This window comes from Poromitra crassiceps (assembly GCF_964638095.1).
Source record: "Poromitra crassiceps genome assembly, chromosome: 14".
NCBI classification, from domain to species: domain Eukaryota; kingdom Metazoa; phylum Chordata; class Actinopteri; order Beryciformes; family Melamphaidae; genus Poromitra; species Poromitra crassiceps.
This window is the reverse complement of record NC_139633.1, coordinates 11,360,898-11,368,397: the sequence shown is the minus strand read 5'-3', so window position 1 is coordinate 11,368,397 and position 7,500 is coordinate 11,360,898. Positions and strand designations below refer to the sequence as shown.

General features: G+C 44.7%; 1 protein-coding gene across 1 annotated transcript in view; it reads left to right on the top strand.

The window, feature by feature from the left end:
- Positions 1-7,500, top strand: part of bcl11aa (BCL11 transcription factor A a) — a gene marked incomplete at its 5' end in the record, with an annotated part of 85,726 nt that overhangs the window by 38,814 nt on the left and 39,412 nt on the right. The window lies entirely within an intron of this gene.

The window sequence follows — 7,500 nt, the reverse complement described above, 5'->3', positions numbered from 1 at the left end:
CGTGGTGGCTACTGTCTGTCTGCTACTGTTCACAAACAGGGGATTGCTCAGTTCTTCTCAGCATTGTCAGCAGTGTTAAAAAGCAAACTTTTGGCTAACGGTAATTTGTGACCCTGCAGTCAAATCACTTCAATGACAGCTGTGTTATACAGTACATGATGTTGAAAGTAAATAAGTAATCACAGACAGTTATGGGCCACAGAATTTAATTGATTGGTAGTTGTATTTCTGTGTTTGCCGTTTTGAAAGGTAGTTCTTAGTTCACTGAGTTTAGTGCCTTGCTGAAGGGCACATTGATGGTAGTTGTGTGTGTGTGTACACTTTTGAATCTGATTGATATCTGTTTTTTTAATTAAATCTGTATTTAACCAGATAAAAACAATTGATATATAAAATCTCTTTTACAATTGTGACCTGGCCAAGAAGGTAGCAGAATGACACGTCAGCTTCTACACGAAACAAAACAATGATACAAACAACAATACAACAAAAAGAGTCAAACAAAGACTATATATATATCATCTAGACACATCTGGGGCCGGTTGCACCAACTGGTCTTACGACTGGTCTTAAGCTAAGTCGGTCGTAACTTTACGACCTAACAGCTACGCCGGTTGCTAAGCCTTTTTCTCACTAAGACCGGTCGTAAATATTACGCCTAGTCCAGAGCAGGCGTAAGGTGCAGTCATGGGTGCAGTATAGACGGTTTTCACCTGTGTGTGCACCTGTCTGTGCACTCTGGCTGTATTCAGACCCGAGTTATAAACTGGAAACCGGAGTACGTTATAAACGTTATAAATAGAGTCACGTTATAAACAACTAACCAATGCTGGGGGTCCGTATGGAAAGTGGAAATCGAAATGGTTAAAAGTTAAATCAATTTGGTCATTCAGTGGCGTTTTACTGCCATGTAAAGTAACGACAAGTAACAGTTAGCCGCTAACATTAGCCACACTATTACAGCCGATTACCCATCAGCGGACCGTCATTTGACGTCAGCACACTCTTCTAAACAGGTCGCGTGCCGCATTCCAGTGGGCATTCCCATGCTTTCACATGGACGCGCATCACTACGACCGGCGTAGTTAAGACCAGACGTAAGCCCTGTTGGTGCAACAGGCGTAAGTCCACTCTAAAGACTGGTCTTAACTAAGACCGACGTAGGAGTTACGACCAGGCATAGTTAAGACCAGTTGGTGCAACCGGCCCCTGAAGTCTAAAATTGCAATCAAGGCCCTCTGCAAATCTCAAGTTACTGAAGGCATGACATGCAACAGACAGAGCACCAAAGGCGCTGTTCCAAACAACTGTCAAGCCACAACAATCACAGTCACAAAGCAAATAGTTTCATGTCACAATAGTCACAAGAAAACAACAAAATACTTAAAGAAAGAACATGACAAAATAGTTATGCATTTCGACAAGAGCAGCTTGTGGTGTGAATTTCAATTTGTTTCTCTTTAAAACTGGACAAAGAGATGACTCATTTCAAACGAAACGTCTGCAGGTTGTTCCAAGACCAAGAGCCAGAATAAAATAGACTCACTGTTCCAGCCTCAGTCTGCACAGTTGGTATCTCAGCCAAGTGTTGATCTGAGGTTGTAGGAGTTAAGAATAGATGCAAACTTAGAACTCATGCACACGGGGAACCTGCCTAGAATGGCCTTGTACATTAGAATACACCAGCTGAAGTATAGCATGTTGCTGACCTGATGTCTTTGGCTTTCGTATAAGTAGCTCGTCAGCTTTGGGTGTTGACCTCGGGAATGTGGGCCTGCATGGAGATTCAGAACCTGCAACCTTTCAATCACCACCAGGCCCGATTCTCTGCCTGTGTGTTGAACAGTAGAGTATTGTGATTCTGGGAGAAAATACAGCAAAAGTAAAGAACTTCCCCTTTCTTAAGTGATCAGATTTCTTTGATTTATGTATTGGAGGGTTGGACCTGCCATTACTCAGACCTTGGCATGACAGACTGTACTGTATTGAACGATGTATACGATGTGGATGGGAGCTTCCATGCTACATACAGTAGCATGTGCTCTGCGTTGTACCAGACACACTGTCCTGTTCTCTCTTAATGGGGGATCAAAGGTGACTGCCTGCTTTGGGACGGGGGGTTATTGCAATACGACTGATTTCCATTGCTTTATATTGCAGACATACAGATGATTGCATTATCTTAAACGCTACCTGTTTTGTTTTTGCAAAAAGCCTCGAGATCGTTAGGAGAATCAAATCATATTTCCATAATGAGTTTTGCATTCATGTCAGTAATTGTCTTGTATGAGTTGTCAAACGGTGTCAAAATGGTGGGAATCTCATTATTTATTTGTTTGATTCACGGCCGAACATCAAGACCTTACATATTTGTGTGGAAAGTTTATGAGGCCATGTCCCGATGTTTTCTAGCTGATCGTAAATGTACTATGGACAAGACATGTGTGTATTGTGTATAGATGTGTGTGTGTGTGTGTGTGTGTGTGTGTGTGTGTGTGTGTGTGTGTGTGTGTGTGTGTGTGTGTGTGTGTGTGTGTGTGTGTGTGTGTGTGTGTGTGTGTGTGTGTGTGTGTGTGTGTGTGTGTGCCAGTACAGCATTGTACAGTAGGCTATAGCCTCTATAGCCCTGTTGAACCTTTAGCCCTGTGGTCAGTGCAAACACAAGTCGTGAGGTTGCATAAGAGTTTTTTCTAACAGCAGCTATATACTGTACAGAGCTGCTCATATGCACAGGCTGTCTGAAACATTGACATGTGCATGTATGTATGTTTCAAGAATGAGTGGCATTTTGTAACCATGGCAACCTGTGTGTGTGTGTGTGTGTGTGTGTGTGCATGTGGTATGTGTATGTGTCAGTACAGACACATAATTGCGCTTGGTTGTTTGACATATATGTCATATGGTTATGTCATTTACCATGGGTCAGTGGGTGCGTGTGTGTGTGTGTGTGTGTGTGTGTGTGTGCGCGTGTGTGCGTGCGTGTGTGTGTGTGTGTGTGTGTGTGTGTGTGCGCGTGCGTGTGTGTGTGTGTGTGTGTGTGTGTGTGTGTGTGTGTGTGTGTGTGCGCATGTGCGTGTGTGTGTGTGTGTGTGTGTGTGTGCGTGCGCGTGCGTGCGTGCCATATGATAGGGCAGGTGGTATGTGGACTTTATGATTGCCGTGTACAGTAGGCTATACGTGCAACATGAACTGTGAACCGTGCACTATGACCTGGACCTATAAGGAAAGGCAGACAGACTGGATGAGAGGCAGGAAGATCAAAGATGTTATGTGCCCTCTGGTGGCCATGTTGGAGGTCTGGCTGAGAACATGCTTATCGCATTTCAAAACTTGTGACGAGTCTGTCTCAACAATATAGAATAGGTTCATTTCTGTGCTGTTTTTGACGGTGAATTGATCATTGAATTGCTGATAGGCCTAGAGATCTAACTGATTTGATGTTTAGATGTCAGTTTGTAGCTAACCTTCACTGTCTTGTTAACGCATCTGTTTTGCACACTAGCAAATGTGCCTCGCTCGCTAGTTGCTGGCATTAGTAATAGTTACATTTACATGAGTTAATATGAATATGCCAATACGAATGCTAATGCTAACATGCATAATCTTAATATAAATGCTTTGCTGAATTAGCATGCTGAAAAAAGACAACTGTTCAGGTTAACTGCAGCTCTCAAACTCTCACAATACATGTACCATGGACCAACAGCCACACTGCAGCAACCTTTTTCACGTATATCTTTATTAAAAGAAAATGTCTGTGGCCTTTAGACATTATTTGCACATTGATTATTTTGCAATGGACCTCCAAGATCATGGCAGCACAACTGCAAAGCCTGGCGTAGGCAGGGAGGCACACCTACACATTTTAAAATCATACGCGCCTGTGCATGTGCGCATGATTTAAAAATGTGTAGGTGAACCAAGTCCACATACCACACGCACGGACACACACACACACACACACACACACACACACACACACACGCACACACACACACACACACACACAAACGCACACACACGTACATACACTCCCTCAGGCTTGCGAGCCTTGGAACTATACTGTTCCTCCCTCTGGCGATGCCTCTCCTTAGCCCCTCCCACAGGCTGTTAGTGGCAGTATCTTAGCCCCTCCCACAGGCTGTTAGTGGCAGTATCTTAGCCCCTCCCACAGGCTGTTAGTAACAGTATTTTAGCCCCTCCCACAGGCTGTTAGTAACAATATGCTGCATTGGAACTGAGAGCTGCTTGGCTTGGAGCGAGCCTATCGGCTACCTTCTCTCCTCCCATGTGCTCTAATCTTATGTAAACATAGAAATGAGCTGTGGCAGATGCAGGCCAGCAGCGATGTCCCACTGTGCTATTTCCTTCTAAATCCAGGATTAAAAGTTTGGAGGTTTTGTCTGAGTTTATATCCAGAGGGGGGAGGCGGTGTCATCTCTTCACTGTATACCTGAGAGAGCAGGAGGAAGACTCAACAAAGGTCTTCTTCACTTAGCTGGAAAGCATCCAGACGGGTTGTGAATGTGGTCTCCCCGAATCAGTTTGCAAGAAATACTCTAAAGACGAGGAAGAATATTGTTCAGAAGAAAGTTCTAAAAAAAGAAGAAGAAAGGAAATGCACTCCACTGTCTCATATCATCGAATATAAAGCATGTTGCCTAAATCTATTTACGGGCGGGCAGCAGCGATATGCTTTTAAGAGCTTTAAAGCGGAAATTCACAAGAAGAAGAGAAAGGGAGAGGGAGGGATGGAGGGAGGGAGGGAGAGAGAGAGAGAGAGAAGTACAGAAAGAGAGACAAAGATGAAGTGAAATGAGAAGGGAAAAGATATCTAGGAGCATGTTGCGATGCGACCTATGGCGGCCGTCCGCGTTCGTGCACGTGTCGGCATGTGTGTGTTTATCTGAGAGACAAAGATGAAGAAGTAGAAAACGACAAGGGAAAATCCCCCAGACCACGTCGAACCATGTGACCCGCGTCCGGCTCTGTGTATGCACAAAAGCATCTGTCTCCAAAGATATATTTTGTGTGTGTGTGTGTGTGTGTGCGTGCGCGCGCACGCACGCACGCACACACACACACACACACACACACACACACACACACACACACACACACACACACACACACACACACACGTGCAAGTGTGTATCTGCGTCTGTATATGTGTATCTGTGTCTGCGTCCGTGTGTGTCTATATCTGCGTCTGTGAATGATCTATGGTTTGTGTTTACCATGCCATATTTCGGCCTGGCCCGCCGTCACTAGTGTATGAATGATAAATTGCGATGTCCGTCGGATTCACCCGAGCACCTGTGGTCCCTCGCTCCCCCGGCCATGTGGCAGGACAGCAAAAAAAGAAAAAAAAATGAGAGAGAGAGAGAGAGAGAGAGAGAGAGAGAGAGAGAGAGAGAGAGAGAGAGAGAGAGAGGAATAAACACAAAATCCCTTGGGGGATGTGCAAGATTGCAATATTTTTTTTACAAGCGTGCAACTTCACCTGCTATTTTCTGCTAATTTCCCTGTTTTATTTCCCTCTGTTCTTTTAGGGGGGCATCCTGATCACACGCTGCTGTCTTTTTCAACCTAGGCCTATACGAGGGATCAGCCCATCAGCATTTTGGTAAACAAACGGCTTCAAAATCATTCCGGGGGGAAACAGAGTACGCGCAGAGTGAGGAGCGGAAACGCCATACACACGAAGATTAGATTAGATTTTACTTTAATCTTTTGTGAGAGGGGTTTGACGCGCATGTACAAGGGGGGTGGATTTGCACGTAACACCGTGCAGAGACACCTGGAAGTCAGGTGTTTCAATAATGAGAGACTAGAAGAAAGTACAATAAACTTTAATAATACAATAAACAAATTAGATTTGGTGTATGACTCCATGATATGATGACGCTCCTCCTGAGACGTGAGGAGGACGTCAGTGATTTATAGGATAGAGAATCTCCCCCATAGGGAATTCTTCAGGATTCATGACATCGGTGGTGTTCAGGGGAGGAGGTGGGGCGAAACAACTGCATTGACGAAGATCACCAGCTGGGTAACAGGACATGGTGAGTTACAACCAGTAAGATACATGGGATCTGATATAGTACTACTTCAGTTAAGTGATTTGCCAGCAGGCCAGTGTGGAAGACTGTGATTGGACAAGGAATGAAGGGGCGTGCATATCAATGAATGATATAACCTGAGAGAGGAATGAAAATGGGCGTGCAAATCAATGAATGGGATGGTTGATCAGGCATTGGCTAGGGGAGGTAGTCTTCATTATTGAAAATGTGTCTAAGACATTATTCGTTGCCGATTCCTCGTATATCTTTTGCAGCTGGTAAAATGGGTTCTGTAAAATATATATATTCTGCATAACGAGGTTCATTTGGTTCTGTTCGAGTTCGACCAATGGAAGTTCCTTGAAATATTCTTGAAATCTGAGCCCAGAGTTAGCATGTGAAATCCATATTGAAATCAAAAGTGACTCATAAGAAACTATACGTGAAGGATACGTGAGTAATAACTGAAAGTCAGGGGAGCAGAATAAGAACACCCTTTCTTTCCTCTGGCCCCTCCCTTTCTCTCTCTCTCTTTCTTCTCTCTCTCTTTCTTCTCTCTCTCTCTCTCTATGTCTCCCTCGCTCTCCCTCTTTCATCTCTCTCTCTCTCTATGTCTCCCTCGCTCTCCCTCTTTCTATCTCTCCGTATTTGCTCTGTCTGTCTGTGTGTGAGCCCTTCTTCAAAGTACTCGTTATTGGAATTAGCTCATTTCATGCATCTGATAGCTGTGTGTGCTCAGGATGTGCACACACGCACACGCGCACACACACACACACGCGCGTGTGCACACACACACACACACACACACACACACACACACACACACACACACACACACACACACGCGCGCACACTTATCTCCTGTTAATCTACCTCAGATAGCCCTAATCACACTCCAGCGATACGCTCTCGGACACTTAGTCATCAGTTTATCCTGCGATTGACTTATCAACTCTGAACTTATTGAACTGTTGATATAGAGGAGATTCCGCTTTCTCCTCTCAACCAGCACGTTATTCTTTGACTGGTAGAAGCAGATTGCAAAGACTAGGGTTCAGTAAGATGTATGCTTCATCGTGAGCCTCACGTTGGGATGTTGTCCAAGGCAGCTTGACAGTCATATTCGAACACGACTGTCAGCCAGGGCGGACTGTCCGCAGTGCCGCTGTGCCCAGAGCAGCCAGCAGGGGAGACCCCCTGGCTGCACCCGGTGCGAATAGCGATTTCTAGCTGCATGTGACCAGCAGCTCTATAGAGAGCCAAAGTGAACGTCACTTCCTGCTTCAGCACTGTACCAGAGATTGTCATCCGCCATTTATTGGCCCATAGACATTTCGTAAAATGCTTATAAAAATTGTTTTACTTGGTCAAATCAAACGGTTCAGCTAGATTTAGAATCGGGAGACACCATAGAAGATTTCACTTGGACCAAAACGTA